The 17,524-nt window shown below is 41.7% G+C and overlaps 1 protein-coding gene across 14 annotated transcripts in view; it reads left to right on the forward strand.

Moving 5' to 3' along the window:
- OSTN (osteocrin) overlaps positions 1–17,524 on the forward strand; it is a 94,763-nt gene that overhangs the window by 45,581 nt on the left and 31,658 nt on the right. The gene's annotated exons all lie outside the window — the stretch shown is intronic.

Genomic DNA, 17,524 nt, shown 5'->3' on the forward strand with positions numbered 1-17,524 from the left:
TGAACCAGCAGTTTTTGTGATTGTTTTATATGGTATGTATTCTTGTAGTTTGAATTTCAGCATCTCAGCAGTTCATCTGAAAGTTGGAAGTAGGCAGAAAGAGCAGAGGAGACTGTGGCATTGAAAGGAAAAATGTAGAACAAAATTTCAGTCTGCGAGATAGCTGGATTCAAAGTGTGCTTTTTTTCTCTTTCTTTATAATAGGAAATGAATCCCAGATTCCAAACTCTGTATCCCTAGTATAAGTCTGCGGTAGCTGTTAAAGCTGAGTGGGTGTAAATAGGAGCAACACTGGGCCTTCAAAGTTTAGTAGGAATCCTAGCTGGTGAGTGCAGTTTGTGAAAAGGCAGGCTTCCTGATAGATCAAATTGCTACTCCCTGTTGCATTAGCCCTCTCGGTTTCAGGGAATGACACACCAGCACAGTCCAGGTCTGCAGTTGGTGAGACCGGGCATTTGCAGACCCCAGTGAGCCAGAACACAGGATCTGCAAGGAGAACAGGGAGGGGAAGAAAAAAAAAAAAAAAAAAAGAGAATTGAGAACCAAAAATAGATCTCATAGTCCAGCTGGCAAATATTCCCAGGCCACAATTGTCTTTGGCACCCCTCCACCCCCCAAGGTCTCCAATGGTTCTGAGGCCCCCACCACAAGAAAATCAAGGGTTTAAAAATACAACAATTAAAGAAAATCTTGATGTCATTAGGGTTTGGGAGTATTTGGAGGCTAGTGTTGTATGAGTGTACTTGCACATACGTTTTGTTCAAGTCTGAACTGTTCAATGACTGAAATCCACTGCTCTGGGGACAGAGGGAGGGTATTCTCACCCACGTCTCACTTTAAAAATCTTGGAATTGGTGGGATGAGATAGTGCTTTCTGTGGAAGAAGCTTTAAATTGGCGAGTCCTTCTGCTTGCTTTGTGCCAGCTCCACCCCTCTGACCTGCAGGGTTCTGGACTATATTCAGCTTCATGTCATGACGTGGGTAGCTCGACCCAGTGAAGTTGCTTGTGTTTGCCTCCGGTGTTTTGTATATTGGAGCAGAACGCTAATGGGAAAAGTTGTATCTGTACGTATCTTAATTTTTGGACTAAACTTAGGCACGTATGCTTCTTGTACCCTCACCTATGAGAACAGGAGAGACATGCATAACGGAATTGTTCATCTGATGCATCAGCAACCGAGTCAGCTGCAGTGGAGATCTGTTCCCCTTTCAATGTCACTGATATTATACACAAATCAGTCTTACTCTGACTTGCCTTTCTTTCCAGATTGGTTGAATTTGCCCTTGCTTCTGGGTTTCCAAAAGGTGCCTAGAATGGATTGTCTGAGCAAGCAGCAGATAAATCCCTTTTTGTCTGCGAGTTGCAGGACTGCACAACACAGTAAAATGAGAGCTGTTGGCTCTCTATGCTGTCATGATCACTATATTTATTTCAAGAAGGGTGACTCTAAAGTGGCTGAGTTGAAGGCTGCTCATTATAATCCTATCTGATTAGAGATAAGGATTATGCAAGTTAAGTATGCAGAAATTAAAATGATGATGCAGAGAAAAAAAAAGCATAGTTCCCCTCCCTCTGGAGTTGGAGGGAGAATGTGTCTCTTGGTGGTTACAGACTTCTCTGGTGTTGATTTCAAACACTGTATTTGAAACCTGGTCTTCTCGGGCAGAAGCTTGCCAGCCCTCTTCTGCAAATCAGCAGCTCTCTCTGGCTTCTTTGGAAAGGTATTTGAAAGTAGAGCAGATATAATGAATTCTTTTGAAATAATTCAACTGATGCAGATGCTGACTGTAATTCAAGCGTGTCTGATTGTTTATAACCAGCTACTTAAAAAGTATCAGTTAAGGCAGTAAGTTTTCTTAAAATGTGTCATTTATGATAGTTTTCTCCCAAATTTTTAACAATTGCTTCCTTATCAGTAGGTGAAGTCTCGTGCCTAATTCATCCTCCCACAGTTTGGAACTGAATGAGGAGAATTTTCACAGTCTTTTCAAAAAGAAAAGACACAAATCATTTTTTGAGGAGGAATAAGGCAGAGAAAGTTTCCGCCCAGAAGAAATGTTTCAGAAATGAGCATCTCAAAGCAGGGTTATTACAATAGACACTGTCTTCACTCTCGACAGGGTTTGCTCACACTAAATTCAATACTCTCCATGTTCCTTGGCCAAGTGGTGGTGCTCACTGATGTATATGCTGGAATAAAATAGAGATGAGTATTTTTGCAGCTAACCGCTGGCTGAACCGTCAATGTTTCTGCACTGACGGAGTGAGAGGAGTGGAGAAGAGGCATGTCTTATTAAATAAATAGCTCCTTCTTTCCTGCATTGCAGGTGATGTAGGGATGGGACTAAATCTTCAGTTCTGTCATCTTTTGCTTGTCCAATCTTGCTCTTTTCTCTTCAACAAGAGCAATGTTAGGCACCTGCTGATAGTTTTAAAAAGTCATAGAGCATGTAATAGCTGATAAAAGCTTAAGTGAGGCTAGGTCTCAGGGAACATAACCGGAGTGTGAGTCCCCATTTCTCTGCTCCCTGAAGGGGAGATGGCCAAAGCTGCAGTCTTGTTCTCTGAAAGCAGCGCTCAGACATGAAGGGATGGGAAGGAGAGTGGATAGCTGTAACCCTTCCTGCAGAGAGGCCGTGCTGCCCTGCTCCAGTGAGGTACAGCTCACCCTGAGTACTAACCACTGCCTGAGGTGTTACATAGCAGTGGCACGGGGCATCTGGATCAACCTCAGAGCAGGTCCTGGAACAGACAGTGAAGATGCATGCCCTGGCATACAGCGTGGTTATCAGTCAGCACCCTACCAAATAGCCCAGATCAGAGTTTTGTGTCTCACGTGAAGAATTTCCATTTGCTTCAGCATCAGGTGAGGGCGAGGTGACCAGGCCCTTATCTGCCAGCTGTGGCAGCCTCTTACCTGAGCCCTGCTTAGCTGCTGTGCACTGACAGTGTATGGCAGCTGTCTGCCAGACAGAAGACGATAGAAGAGAGAGTTGAGCACAGCAGTGTGTGTTGGGGGTGTATAGGTGGGCAGGAGCCCTTCTCTTGTGGCCTCAGGGAGCTGCCTGCCTGCTGTAGCAGACCCCGATGAGAACAAGCACAGCCATCTCTGCTGCTAACGTTTACAAGCAACTGATCTCTCTGTAGAAGTGCCATAAATGAAGAAGAGCAATTTTGTGATTAAAAATACTAAAATCTTCCATATGGGAGAAAGAAATTTTCTTAATTACTGTATATTTAGGGTACAATGAGAAAAATAAACATAGCACCGTCCAGCTGGCTGAAGCACAGAGCAGAATGAAATATCTGCCCCATCTATAAAGGCACGAACCTATAAAGTGCAGATGACAGACTGAAGTCTCAAATCTTCACTCTGTTCACATATATGGAAGTTTTACATTGGCTTCAATGAGACCAGAACCGGGATTTGGCTCACAGGAAAGGAGCATCATCCAAATGAGGATAAGCACATGAGTCAGAAGTCCTGGGTTGATTCCTGCTTTTCCCACTGTTTGGCTGATTTCTTTACTGCTTTCTGCCTCAGTTTCCCTTATTTATCAGCGTGTGCAACAGATTGAGGATTACTCTCGCCTTACAGCTGTTAAATTATAAAGTACTTATATTACTTAGTAAAGCTTAACTTACACCTATGATGCTTTTTCTTTTTAGGGGACTTTTGAAACTCCACTAGAGGTGCAATTTTGCTAGCATAAAGCCAATTTATATCACGAGGATTATCAGCTTCTGCCTGTGTGCCTGGCTCACTCTGCTCATCCCCAGCAATTGTGTTTGTAAAAGACCACAGCATCACTTATACTGTAGGTGTTCAGGTAGAAAGAAGCCACAATCACTACTTTGAATAAGGGTCCTGATTTTTTTCAGAAAAGGGAGGGGAGCAAGGAGCTTTCCATTTCCCCCACGAATTGTAGGTTGGTTTTGAGAGGTGTCCAGCTAAAGAAGCTCTGCAAATGTAGCTCCAAATAACACAGGGTCACCTCTGCAGGGATATCGCTGTGGTTAGTACAGGCACCGCTGTGACCATCTAAGGACTTAAATGTATCCGCATGGCTTAAAAGATAAAGCAAAGCGGGAGAAGCCACTCAGTGGATATGGCTTCGTGTTATTTTTGGATGATTCCAGCTTTTCTCTGAAATGCCATCTTTGTGCTTAGTGGATGGTTTATCTGACTGTATTGCTGTGGTTGGAGTGCAATGCATAGGACAGCATAGTTTGTGTTAATAATAATAATTAATAAGAAGGCAGTAACAGTAGCAATTGTTATCCCTCGATTCAAGCATAGCATCTTTGCTGTTAAGACAGATGGGTTTGTTCTGAACTCCAGAGACTGTCACTTTTCAAAAGTGTTATTTTCTTATTTTTTTCCTAGCTTTATTATTTCAAGATCCTAAGGTTCCTTGCCAGTCCTAAATTATCTTTTTTTTATATTTATTTGGCTTCCTATTGAAGCCATCCATTCATCCAGTTTCCATAAAACCCCTAATAACTATTTTAAAGCTTTTGTTCTTGGCTCTTTCCAAACCCATAAATACTGGTTTGAAAACCCAAGCTGAATTCTGTGCAAATAATCCTTTCTACCACCCCTTCTCCTCTGGTTATAAGTGGGGCCTTCATTATTTTCCTTCCCAGCTCTTGTTAGTTATCAGTGGTCCATATACCCCTTGGCTGGGGGCAGAGGGAAAGGTAATGGTAGCATGTAAGAAACTGACAGATGGTATCTCAGAGACATGTTGGAAGCAGTAATAAATCAAAGTAGCAGTAGGTAAATTAGTTAAAACATGTTTTCACTCCAGATGTCTTTTCTTCCTTCTTTAGTTTAATCCTATCTTAAGCATATGCATGCCCCTGAGTGAGGAGGGAATTACACTTCCATAAGAGTCAACAGATCTCATTTTTTGTGTGGCAGACACAAACCAAGCCCAGTACTAGCACCACTCACTGGTGAGGGCATGGGGAAAGTCCTGACAGCCACAACTTGCCCCATGAGATCTTTAAGCTCATGAAATATTGCAGTGCTCTGATAAGAGGAGTAATCATAGCTATGCACTGAGCTGTTGCGTAGCTTGTCAGATTGTGAAGGATGTTGTGAAGGATGACTCAGTAAAGCTGTCTTCTTTGTAGCATATCAGTGTCTTGGGGAGATGTCTCTTTACAGAGCTGCCTTTTGGACAATAAGCCAGCCCCAGGATCTTTTTCCAGAGAGTAAGTCCTGCCGCTGATATCTAGGATGACATCTGCTTGTTATGGGAAAGTTTTGTTCCTGTCAAAAAGCACACTCCCTTATCCCTGAGAAACTCCCTGGTATGCTTGTACCAGTTAAGTATGGAGCTCAGTCAGGACACAGATCTTTCATAGACTTGGTGCCAGGTCTGTCAGAAGAGGATTGGGTTCAGTCTCCTTTCTTTGTGCTGTGTTGGCTTTTCTTTGTGTCGTGTGGGTGCTAGGGTTCTGCATCCTGAGTGTGATGGACTTGCCTTGTCACAGCTTCTGTAGCCATGGACACCAGATTTATTGCAGCTAACCAGAGCCAACCCTTTACTTAACAAGTACCTGAACTGAAGTGAACTCAGAGTTAAATGTCCATCTCATGTCCTTTGCAGACGCTCAGTCTTGTCAATCCATCGGCAGAGCTGTTTTTTCAGAAGCTAACCAGTGTCAGAAGCGGGAGGCCAGACCTAGAGCTATTGAACTCAGTGGAAAAAAATCTTCTGGAGCCTTGAATCCTCACCAAAGATAAAAGTAAATCTTCCAATATGCTTTTTCTACGTAGAGACACTGAGTGGGGCCTCTGGCCAACATCTGAAAAACTGGGGCCTAAAATTAGGCCCCTAGAATACCAAGAGCAGTGAGTGATTCCAACTGATACCAAGTTAGGAAAAAGGGCCTGAAATAAACAGATTCCTCAGTAACCAAGATCCTGTTTTTGAGACAAGTGTTCATTCTCACAAATCAAAACAACAAGAAACCAAAAAAAAAAAAAGAAAATGTCAAATCAAATCCCAGCAACCCTATGATATTATCAACCAAAGCATGTCTTAATAGAATGTTTTCCAAAATTCCTCAGGGAGTACCAGTGAGCCGTGAAGGGGATATTGCTCTTTTTTGAAGTATTAGATTGGGGTTTTTTTGGAATGCACTACATTTATTCATGTGTCATATTTGCTCTTCTGTTAAGTCATGTATCTGCTGTATAGCTCTTCTTGTCCCTTGTGAAGTTTCTTCCCTTTCCAGGCTTATGCTATAAGATATATCTTTTTTTAAAAAAAATGCTTTTTTTAAAAAAAATCTTTTTTTTAAAGCATTTTTCTTGTAATCTTTCTGGCTTTGTGTTGGGCAGCATGATTGTCTCATTTGGCAGGTAAAGTAAGAAGACAATTAGCAACAGTGAATACACTGTCAAGAGGATAAGACTGATGTCTGGGAGTTATCTTGCTTTAATAAGCTTGTACACAAATTGTCTGTTGCGATCCTGTTCCCTGGATTGCTGGGGCTACTGAAATATAAGTGTCTAAAATCTTAATAGGAATGACAGCAATCCTGAGAACATCTCAGAATTCTTTAGAAGTAGCACTTGGATCTGGTTTTCAGCCCTCTTCTAAGGTCGTGGTACCATTCTTTTGTTGTTCTGTTACATCCCAAATGTTCCTAATAAATGTATCAGGAACATTCGGGATGAATGACTAGAGCAATAAGGCGTAGGAAGTCTTAGACAATTATTAGCTGTTTATTATTGTATACGCAATTGTTACAGGGGATTGAGCACCTAGTATGTATATATTGTTTTACTTGAGTTGCTGTCCTGTGCCAGTACCCTGCTTTTCAGTGAAGATCTCATTGCAGTTATACAACGAGAAGGCAGTTTCTGTCCCAGGAGACCATGTACCTGCTTGGCACCACACGAAGGGAGGGAGGCTGAACCTTGTAGTTTCCCAAAGTGAGTGGGTGTAACTTTGCAGGCTGCTTTGGGCACCAACCAACTTTTTTGTATATACCTGTGGAGAACTTAAGAAAATTAGTGTGATTACTGGCTTAGTTTTCATGCTTTGAATACAGGTTGAGTAACTAATATCTCTAAGAATATGCACCTTGAAATCCATGTATGAGGAGGAGTGTAGAGGGCACCCTAAATTTTTGCAGCAAAGAAAAATGATGTCTCTCTGTGGTTTTTCATCTCAGTTCGGCACAACATCATTTCTAACAAACATTTTTCCATTCTTTTTCTGATGTCTCATGCTACCAGATTGCCCTGGGAGACAGGGAAGATCATAAAAAACTGAGCAAAAATACTCTCAGGACAGGAGAAGCGCTATACATAGCCAATAGAGTCTGACCATCCCTATGAAATCGAGCAGGAGCTTCCTTTTTTAACAAGGCATCTGAACAAGGGCTGGACTCCACTGCAGTCCATGCAGTCCACCTCTCTGTAACTAGAGAACTCGCTAGTCCTTGTAAATGGGGCATGGTAAGAAGCTGAATCTTCCAGAAGCCCTACTGGCAACTTGCTTTGCAATCTAATTAAAAAGGGAGGTGGTCAGAAACTAGGGACTGGCACTGCTGCAAAGCCCTCGATAGACCCTGACATAGAGAAAGGGCTTTTCCTGACAATCCACTCAGTTGAGTTTTTTCCATTTTAAGTTCAAGCGCAGTCATGGTGGCTATAGTGACTTGTTCTCTCCAGTGTCAGTTTATGATGGAACATAAATGTAGTTTTAAAAATATATATTGGGTTTAAATGCAGCTCAAAATGTCAGCATATTACTCTGTGGTCTTGCAACAGCAGAGTTCTAATAAAATCACAGCTATTTAGCTTCTGGAAGACAACACAGAGAATGATACTCCACTGGTATTGTAAGTTATATTTTCCCTTTATGGCTCTGGCAGATTTCTCGAAAGTTCAGTGATGTCCAGAGAAAAACTATCTTAAAGAAACCCAAACTCTGCCTAGAAAGGAATCCTGATGTTACCTATATGTGGATCTTCCTCACGCTAATTCTAATGGAATGCTTTGGTGATTGAAGGAGTTTTTATGTGTGTTTGTGTGGTTGGCAGTGTCCCATTCCTCTCTTCCATCCCCATTCAAGAAACACTCTGTAGCTGTTTTAGTAAGGAGATATTTCTACTTTTAAGATTTCCAAGGGGGTCCAAGGCAATGTACGCATAGCTCGGCTACAATGTGGGGTAGTGCCCTCTGTGCTGAAGTCTTTATGGTGTCTCTGCCACCCTTTATGAGGGCTGGTGGGACAAACTGGGACCCTCCATCCTGGGAAAGCGACTACATGTGGCAGTATGATAGATGCCAACAAAATCACAGGGTGTGGTACCCCCAACTCTTTGCCACTGCTGCTGCCCAGCCTGAGACTCAAAAGTCCCCTTTCTCCACTTCATAACATCTCTGCAGTTTCTGCCCTCTACACCTCCTTCATTCTCAGCTGACAGCAGCTCTCAAATAAGCAGGCATATGTCTGATGTTGTTGGGCAAGTCCTAGGGCAATTTGCTTCTCCCCCTTGTCAGCTTGTCCCCCGTGTAACTCTTTGTAAAAGTTAGGTGCTGTCTCCTGCTCTCTTTTCCCTACCTGCTTCAAGAAAAGGTGAGATTTTTCCACAGTGTGTATTTGTTGCTTTACCTCTCTTCCATTCCCTCCCAAAATGTTGCTCATCACCAGTGATTCACAATGCATGGCTACCTGGATTGAGCTGCCCTTGGAACGTAGGACATTCTTAGACTGGAGAGCTGAAGTTAATTGAGAGGAAGGTTTTTCAATCCATGGGACATCTGAAGTCATGGAGAGCCCACTACAAGTCCTGTCTTGGTTAGGTCCTTGGGGCAGCCTCCTCAGACGGAAGAGAAGAACAACCAGAAGCTAACACCTCTGTCTTCCATGGCAGGTTGCTGGAAAATGAGCTCTTCCTTCTGATGATAAAAAGTCAGATGTGTGTGTCATATAAATCATATAACAATCAGCTCTTATATGAGATTGATATTGCAGTTGCATGAAGCAGATTTCTTATACATTTCTTAATTTCTTACCTAAGGAAGTGCTGAATTTTCTGACTACATATTCAGACTGGATGCCTCTGTTTTAACTTAATAAAAGTTAATGAACGCTGACTTAGTAAAATGTTACCATTATCTGTAGAGATCAACTCAAGATCTGGTGGCCTGATGCTCTAGGAGTCTATTAGTTCTTCAGAAGTTTCTTTTCACCTTAAGTAACTTACAAGCAGTTTCTTACTGACATCCAAGCAGATAAATATGTGAGGTTTTCATAGGCATAATTTGTTGGGTTTAGTTTGGTTCTTTCTTTGAGCAGTGTATGAAAGTGAAATACAGTGAGAGCTGGGTTAAATTTTTCAACTCTTAAAGCTATTTAATGTAAAAATAAACAAGATTCTGGACAGAGGAAGGGAAAAAGTATTTGAAATCATTGCAGGAAACTTAGCATTATTTTCAAAATGTGGACTTGCATTTCTTTTCCATCAAAATAATCAAATTTTGAAGAAGGTATTGTAAATGTTAGGCTACTAAAAATCTCTCAGCCTTTTCTATGATGGGGGTAATATCCTTGCACGTCATAGCAGATTCCAACTTTACCTTCCAATCTACTTTTTCCTTTAGTTGCTTTAAGCATTCCTTTACTCTTGGACTCATTCTCTCTTCCTTTATATTTGTATCAGACCTCACACCATTACATCTCATGACGTTCCTCTTTTGTCTCTGTACAGTGTCATAAAAGCACCATTAAGGAACCCTTATAGTTTATCCCGAGACTGCAGAAATTCTTTGTATACAATCTTTTCAGTTAACACTTCGGAGTGCATCACTGAGGGTCTGCAATACTTGAAGGATTTGTGCCAGCTAAGATATGCAGCAACCCACTTTAAAATCATTTATTAAAATTTGTTTGAAGCATAAGAAATTTGCCTTTTCTTGCCTCAGCTTTGTTATGGACTGTCAGCTTTCTTCTGTGAAGGTAACAGACCCAGTGTTGATGAGTCAGGCTTCAATAGAGCTACGCTGATTCATACTGGCTCAAGATCTGAGCAAGTTCAAAGGCATGTGGCATTTGGAGTTGGAGCAGGAACCTTAAATCAGAGGTCTTTTCCATCTGTAACATGTGGGTATGGCAAGAAGGTTATCCATTGGAAGGCACATGCGGTATCGTAAAAAGATAAGTGCCGCTCAGTTCTTCTGTTTTGTGGGTGCTGCAGTTAGCAGAACCGTTGCCTAACTTGAATGCCATGCTGTTTCTTCTGGATCCCAGTGAGTCATGCTTCTGTCCCTAAAAACAGGGAATGCAGTGTTTCCTTCCTTTCTTCAGGGGCCTTGTCTCCTTCATCATCTGCAAGGAAATACTGTCCCTTTGCCAGGCAGAAAAGGCAAGTCACCACATCAGCTTTTCAGCCTGGAACCAGTCCTAGAACTGGTGGAGCTCAGGCTATGGTAAACCTGGAAGCATAAGTCATGCCTGTGCTTCTTATGATCGAGGTGGCAGCCAGAATGCCAGCTTCAGACATTTCCCTGGCTTTCTGCTTGCTTTCTGCCACATGGGCGATGTCTCTAATGTAACACTCACATCCTGTATGTATTATTGTCTGTCTGTAGGTACTCAGACATGCAATTGTGTTCCAGAATTTAACACATCCCTGCATCCTGTCTGCCCAGGGCACTCTGAGCCTGAAGGGATGTAATACAGTTTTGCTTAGTCTGCAATGGAGGAAGGTGAAGCTGAATCAGGTCATCCTGCTGCAAGCTCAGGACACACAAACAAGAAACACTACAGTCAGCTAATGCACAGTTAAGCTGTGGTAACTTAACTGTACCCAAAGCCTTTGACTGTAAGGCTGTGAAACAGGAGAGGGTCTTTCCATCCTGTTCATGCAGCTCTGACACCATATGGCAGGGCTGTCATCTGTGTTTGGGACCACGATGAGCAGTAATGTAATCTTGCGTTTTGCTTAAAACTGCAGCAAATGTCTTGTGTGGAAACTCTCTTACTTTGAGAGCACATGAAGAATTGGACGGTGAGTAATTTTCTACCTGAGCCTTGATTCACAGCACAGCAGGAGAGGGAAGGAGCTGGAGGACTGCCCTGTTCCTGGAGGAGATGCAGGAGAGCTTTGGTGCTGAGCTGTGGAGGTGACTTGAATCCCCTGGTCTGCTGTTAATGAAGGTTGGGTGCCTACTGCCAACAGCTCCAGGAGGACCAGCAGAGTGTGACACTTCAGGTGATAAGGCTTTCCCAAGGTACACATGGCCACGGAAAAACACAGCCCAACAAACAGGCATGGTGCAACAAACCATCTTTATCCCCCACTGTGCATGGGGGTAGAACAGATTCTGTTCTGCATGTCATGCAAGCAAGGTTGACTTGTCATCTTCAGCTTTCTGCACAGAGAAGCTAAATCTCTGCTGCCCCTTAAAGCTCTGATCCTTTAGTGAAGGCAGAGGGACCTATTCTGCCCTGCAGGTAATATTCCTATGAAGTTCATCAATGCTTATTTGAAGTATAAGGCATAAAAAAACCCAGAATCTAATAGTGACCCCACATGATGGCCATGGGCAAGGGTTTGGCAACTGTATACATGGCAAAGAGAGACCACAGTCACAGAAATTAATTTCTTGCCTGAGGGTGGAATAGCAGACTTCCTCCAATCACACTTAATATGGAGCCAACCCCTTTTCCAAAAGCCAGTGTGCTCACGTTACACCGTGTTCAAAAAAAGTCCTTGCTGTTCTCAGAATATTTCCTTAGCTCGTTTGTCCAGTGAGGGGCACAAGGGAAAGCAATTACTGCAGCAAAGGTGGAAAATGGAGGTAACGGTTCAATGTAATCACCACCCCACCGTGGAGAAAGCTACATCTCTTCTAACCACAGAGGAGGTGTTTAGTGCTCCGGCTCAAAGCAAATATTTCCTCATCACTCAGCAGCAGTTAGGCAGGACGTGCCAAAGCCAGACAGGTCTTGCAGCATGAGGAAAACAAGAGCTGCATGGAACTGTCATCAGCAACAAGAGTCCTAGAATTTAGACTTGGGTCTCCTGGCTGCCCTGAAACAGACAGGCCACATTACACAGACACGGAGATTAAAATTCAGCGAACTTCGGTGCAGAGCTAGGTGCCAGTCATTGCATTTAACTGTTTGAAGATTGGGAGTGACACTTGTACTCTTCTTGCTAAGGCCTGAAAGAAGGAGGAATCCTTCCCAGAGGCAGCTGTGGCTGGTGCAGAGGGTTCCTTCTTCAGCCCTGCTGGGTGCTTTTCTTGTACAGCTGTAGCTACCCTTAGCCCTAACTCCATGCGAAGAGGGGCAGCCTTCTTCACCTGCTTTGTCCTGGGATGAGCCCCTGCTCCTGTGGTATCAGGGACCAGGCTGGTTTTTGTCTTCCAAGTCTTCGTATCTGGCTGACAGAAGGGAGATAAACCAGGCCAGTCTGATCTCTGTCATATTATCTATATCTCAATGAAACTTGCTGTATTGATTCTCCTGATATTATTCCTTGTTTGTACTGAGGTCAGGACACAGCATACTGGATTTATATCATGAACAGGTATGAAAATAATTTTTCTCCAAGTGCTTGTGTTTATAAGGTATTAGGTGATAAGAGTTTCTTGGGAGAGGGCTGCTATAGCCTGAAAGAGTTTTAAAAAGGTAACTGTTTTGAAGACTCCAGCATGTTAGTTGAATTATGACCAAACTCCTAATCTAGTCCCAATGGTGGAGATCTTGTGAAATATTAGAATTACATTGCTTTAATGGAATGACTAAAGTGAACACCCAGTGAGAACACAGGTACAGGCCTCCATCGCTTCGTTACTTTAACTAAGGTATAGCTTTTGCCTTTAGAAATGTAGGCTTGAAGATTATCAAGTCTTGCTTCCTCTGTTATGGGCAGTCACATCAGATCATACCACTTATGAACTGATCAGAATCAGGAAAAGTTGTTTGCTCTTTTCAATGAGCGGGGTCCTGAATGTTGAACTGTGTTTCTGCTGGCCAAATATAGTTAGGTTCTTTACTTTCTCTTTAGGTCAAGTCTAAGAGATGGTGTTTTATTCATGAATAAATTGCAACTTCAGTCCAGTTTGTGACTAAAGACTTGATGTAGAGGTTGCTGAAAGAATACCATCCAAAAGAGAATTCAAGAAACTTCAGGATAAAATGTTGCTTCTCCGCAGGTTGACCTGTGTATTTATATATACTCTGACACCAAACTGTGCTCATATGCAATGACTTTCCAACATGGATGCTATATACTGGATGTTGATGCCCAGTATGTAATTTTTTCAGAGATGTTATTTTTTTTAAGTCCCGAAGAAGCTATTAACAAGACCTCAATAATTTCAAAGGATTTGTACAAGTAGCAATTAAAAAGGTCAGATATTTGCTGTATCAAATGTCAAGTCACATACATCTGTTTAATGAAATCGGTTTCCAGTAGAGTTCATAACATCATCAATGACCTAAATAGTACACCTGACAGCTTGTCTGCCATCCCAAGATGTAAATCTGGGTAACTAATGGTATATTGAAGAAGAAAAGGTCAATAAATGCAGAAATGTGTGGAGAATCTAATCTTTCCCTGGCACTTATAATTCCTCCCTTTTCACTGTTCTTTCCTTTTATAATTTGTCACATTAAACTAGTTACGCTTGGCAAGAGCCTGATCAGGGCAAGTTTCCGATAAAGCTGCAGCCGTTCTCACTACACAGCATCGGATGGACAAAGGCGATACGTGACTGAAGATCTGGGAACACTCGAGGGGAAAAGTCTGTTCTGGAAATGGAATTTAAGAAGGAGCCATAAATACATGTAAATATATTACATTTGAGTAAGAGATGGGAGAGATTACACAAGTCAATTATCTCTTCACACGCAATTAAAAAGGTTTCTGATGAGCTTGGTTTTGTTTGGAGCAAAACTGCTACTGCTGAGAACAAAGCTGTCTGAGGATTCTGAGCACTAGACCTGGTAGCCTTTCCATCTGCCAGTACATTTTTTTCCTTGTAGTGTGCTTAACACTTTGCCCAGTCCAGAAAGAAATGACTCAGTCAAAAGGACTTTCTCCATCTCCCTTGGGTGATTATTCCACAGCCTATTAGGTCTCCCCATTAGGAAATGTTTCCAGCATCATTTTTTCTGTGCTTACTTTTAAATTATCCTTCTGTGAGTAGGTATTATCCTAAACAATGCTCTTCCATTCTTAGTGTTTCCATTTCTTCTGGACTTGTCTATGGTTATCATATACCCTCCAGCATTTCACTGGCATTCAGTTGAGCTGCAGATGTTTAATGTGTTTAACCTTTCCTTGTGTGCCAAGCATAGGACTGGCACTGGGATATTTATACACCATTAAACAAGGGTGGTGACTGTTAAATGTAATTACTTTCTTCTCTTTACTTCATGGTAAAGGTTGTGCTAGAGAACAAGGGCAGCTTCTATTCTGAACTACATGGAAAAGGTGCGACTGCTAAACAAGAATGACTTATAAACAGACTATATATAATAATATACTAGTTCAGTATCCACCCTTGATTTAAGTCCATAGGGGAAGCAGTTAAATTTAATAGATGCCAGCCTCTCAAACAAAGACATTGCATATATGGGCACATACAAGAAATTCCAACCAAACTGATGAATATTATCAGGTTTACTAGTATTCTGTATTTTAACTGCAAAGAATATCTCTAAAACCACTAGAGTCTTTTAGACTGTGGGAAACATTGCAAATGTTACCACACTATGTCTGGATGCATAATATGTATGTGTTTTTGTATCTCAGCATATTTGGGTTTCTTTGAACTTTAAGATTAACTCTGAACGTCTTGAGTATACAAAGCTCACTTTAGGGATAATTATATCATCACTGTATTGAATATTATCCTAAACTGCTGATGTGTACTGTTTACTTGAACTCAAAGTACATTCTTTTGAATTAAAGGTAGGGATGATAACATTTATTTATTAAAGTTGAAAACAGTTAGCATTTGCCTTTCTTTGGTTAGTTATAAATTTACTAATCTTGAAGTCTTTGGGTTGAAATTTTCCATGCCAACTCTGCTGAACGTTAGATGTAAATGTTATGATTGTTTCAGTTAATATTTTTTAAGCCATCTCTGAAAATAAAGAAACAGAAAAATGCATTATAAAACTGCAAGAGCAGTCATACCAGGTCAGACCAGCCGTCTGTCTAGCTCAGTGACAGTGGCCAGCACTGCAAGCTTATTTGACACTTCCTTCATATATTCTCGCAACCTCCAACAATTTGTGGCTGAGGGATTTTAGAACCAGACACGATATTTTGTGCTTAATAGTCTTTGAGGGATTCTCCTTTGGTGACTTTGGTTTTGAATCTGTGCAAGCTTTTGGCATCTAGAATATGGTGAGGAGTTCCACTGTTTAAATACACACTAGTTGAAGACAGCTCCTTTCTGTTTTTTGAGCCTATTTCCTGTCATTTTCAATTGAAGGTCCCAAGCTGTTGTATTGGAAGCAATCATTTAGAAGGCCTGTCTCTGCCAAACCCTATCTCAGTCCTCATTTCAGAGTAGTAGCAGTCAGCTCAGAGCCCTTTGCCATGCAGACAACTAGAAATATTTAAGATTGTTTCTTCCTCTCTGCATCACTTCACACTTGAATCTTAATGTCATCTGCTCTTTTTCTGGCCAGACAATCCATCGACTCATCCTCATCTGAAATTTCTCATAATCATCCCTAAACACCTGGAATACCCCATTATCAGTAGTGAAGTGTCTTTTTACTAATGTCTGTCTTTTCTAGATAAAGCGTATTTTTGTCAAGATAGAATTTTTAAGTTTTCTTTGAGCAGCTCTTACCCTTTCATATGATAGAAAAGACACTTCAAGTAGGAGACAGTATTGTCATAAACATGTGTTTTGTTATTGCCACCAGTATCACAAGATGTCATGGGTCATGTTAAAGGGAATGCTGCAGATGTTTAACAATAATTAAAGAAACTATGGATGCTGAGCTTCACTGAAAGATTAGTCCATTTTATTTATATAATCTTAAAGACATTAGGTACCCAGGATCAGCAGATCTTGCCTGAAGAATTAAATAGCAGACCCAGCAGTGACTGAAATTGAGAGAGACTTCTGCGACTTGCTCGGAAATCAGTAGGGTGTTATAAAAATTATGTCCCTGTATTAAGAATGAATAAGAACAAGTCCAGGGCAGCAATTGAGTGAATGGCTAACTATACATGCTGGAATAAATATTTTCAATGGGTATACATATGCTGAAATCGAAAACCAAACTTAAATGCTTCACTGGACCCCTTAAGGGATGGCATAGTCTGTGAATATGGAAAATATAAATAGTTTGCAATGTATGAGCAGGGGTAGGTTGAAAGTAACCTGTCTATCAGAATGCTTCTGACTATCAACCTTGACTGATCATTAGTTGTTTGCTTCATTTTCATGTATTTCTCCCAGAATCCCTTGTGGGGGTCTTCTGTGGGGGGTCTGTTTTGGCCCCTGATGAACCTCATCAAAAAATATTAACAGGATTTTTTTTTTTTTCTTTTTAAATAAAGTCTCTTGATCTTCTCCATTCCTTCCTCTCCTTCCTTTCCAGGAGATCTGTTCCACGCAGCCTGTGGAATTTTGGCTTCTCGTTCCTATCTGGAAGAAAAACAAATTTCAAAATGCTGGAATTTCTCACAGATCAGAAATTCCTTTTTCCAGATAATTTGACACGAAAGGATCCTAATGGCTTCTGTGGCACTTGGACTGCCTGTGTAGGATTGCCAGTCAGGTATCACAACACCTGTATGAAGGCGGAGGGACTGTACAGCAGCACCCCTCTGCCACCTTGTACAAGGTAAAGCACCCCTCTGCCACAGAAATGATAGCCGGGGCTCCTGAACCTCCTTTTATCTGGTCCTTTGTTAAATCTCTACTAGAATATTATCTGCTGTGCTGAGTCAGTTTAAACTTTCCAGCTGTAAAGGTAGTGGATATCTTTGTTAGAGATGGGATTCTCAGAAGTTCCTAAGAGAGTCAGCTGTCACTTCTCAGCAAATTTAAGTGGGACATTTCAGCCCAAGCCTGCTGGTGAAAGGGAATTTTGAGGTGTGCCAGAAGCCATTGTTCCTTCAGATGATACTTTTTCCCCAACATAAAAGAAAAAACAGAAGTGGGGAAGAGTCCAGTTACTAGGAAAGGAATGAAAATAGTCCCAATATGTCCCTTTACCCAGTCCCTGAAGCTATTGTTTCCACTTTCAGTGTGTTATTTTTGCTACGTAAAACTGTCCGCTCTCTAGCCTCTTTCTGATAAATTTCTTGGGAGAATGGAAGATGACTGAACTGAAGTAGAAGCAGGGATAAGTGGGGACAGGAAGCTCAGTTTATGTGGGTTGAAAAAAGAGAATATAAATCAGCCCAGAAGAAATGTGCAGGGTGGCAAAGCACAGGCTGGGGTGACGAGGGGAGGGAGATCTTGTAGGGGTTCTGCTCCTCTTCTGCTGCACCCTCTCAATGCT

The sequence above is a fragment of the Anas acuta genome, chromosome 9, assembly GCF_963932015.1.
Source record: "Anas acuta chromosome 9, bAnaAcu1.1, whole genome shotgun sequence".
NCBI classification, from domain to species: domain Eukaryota; kingdom Metazoa; phylum Chordata; class Aves; order Anseriformes; family Anatidae; genus Anas; species Anas acuta.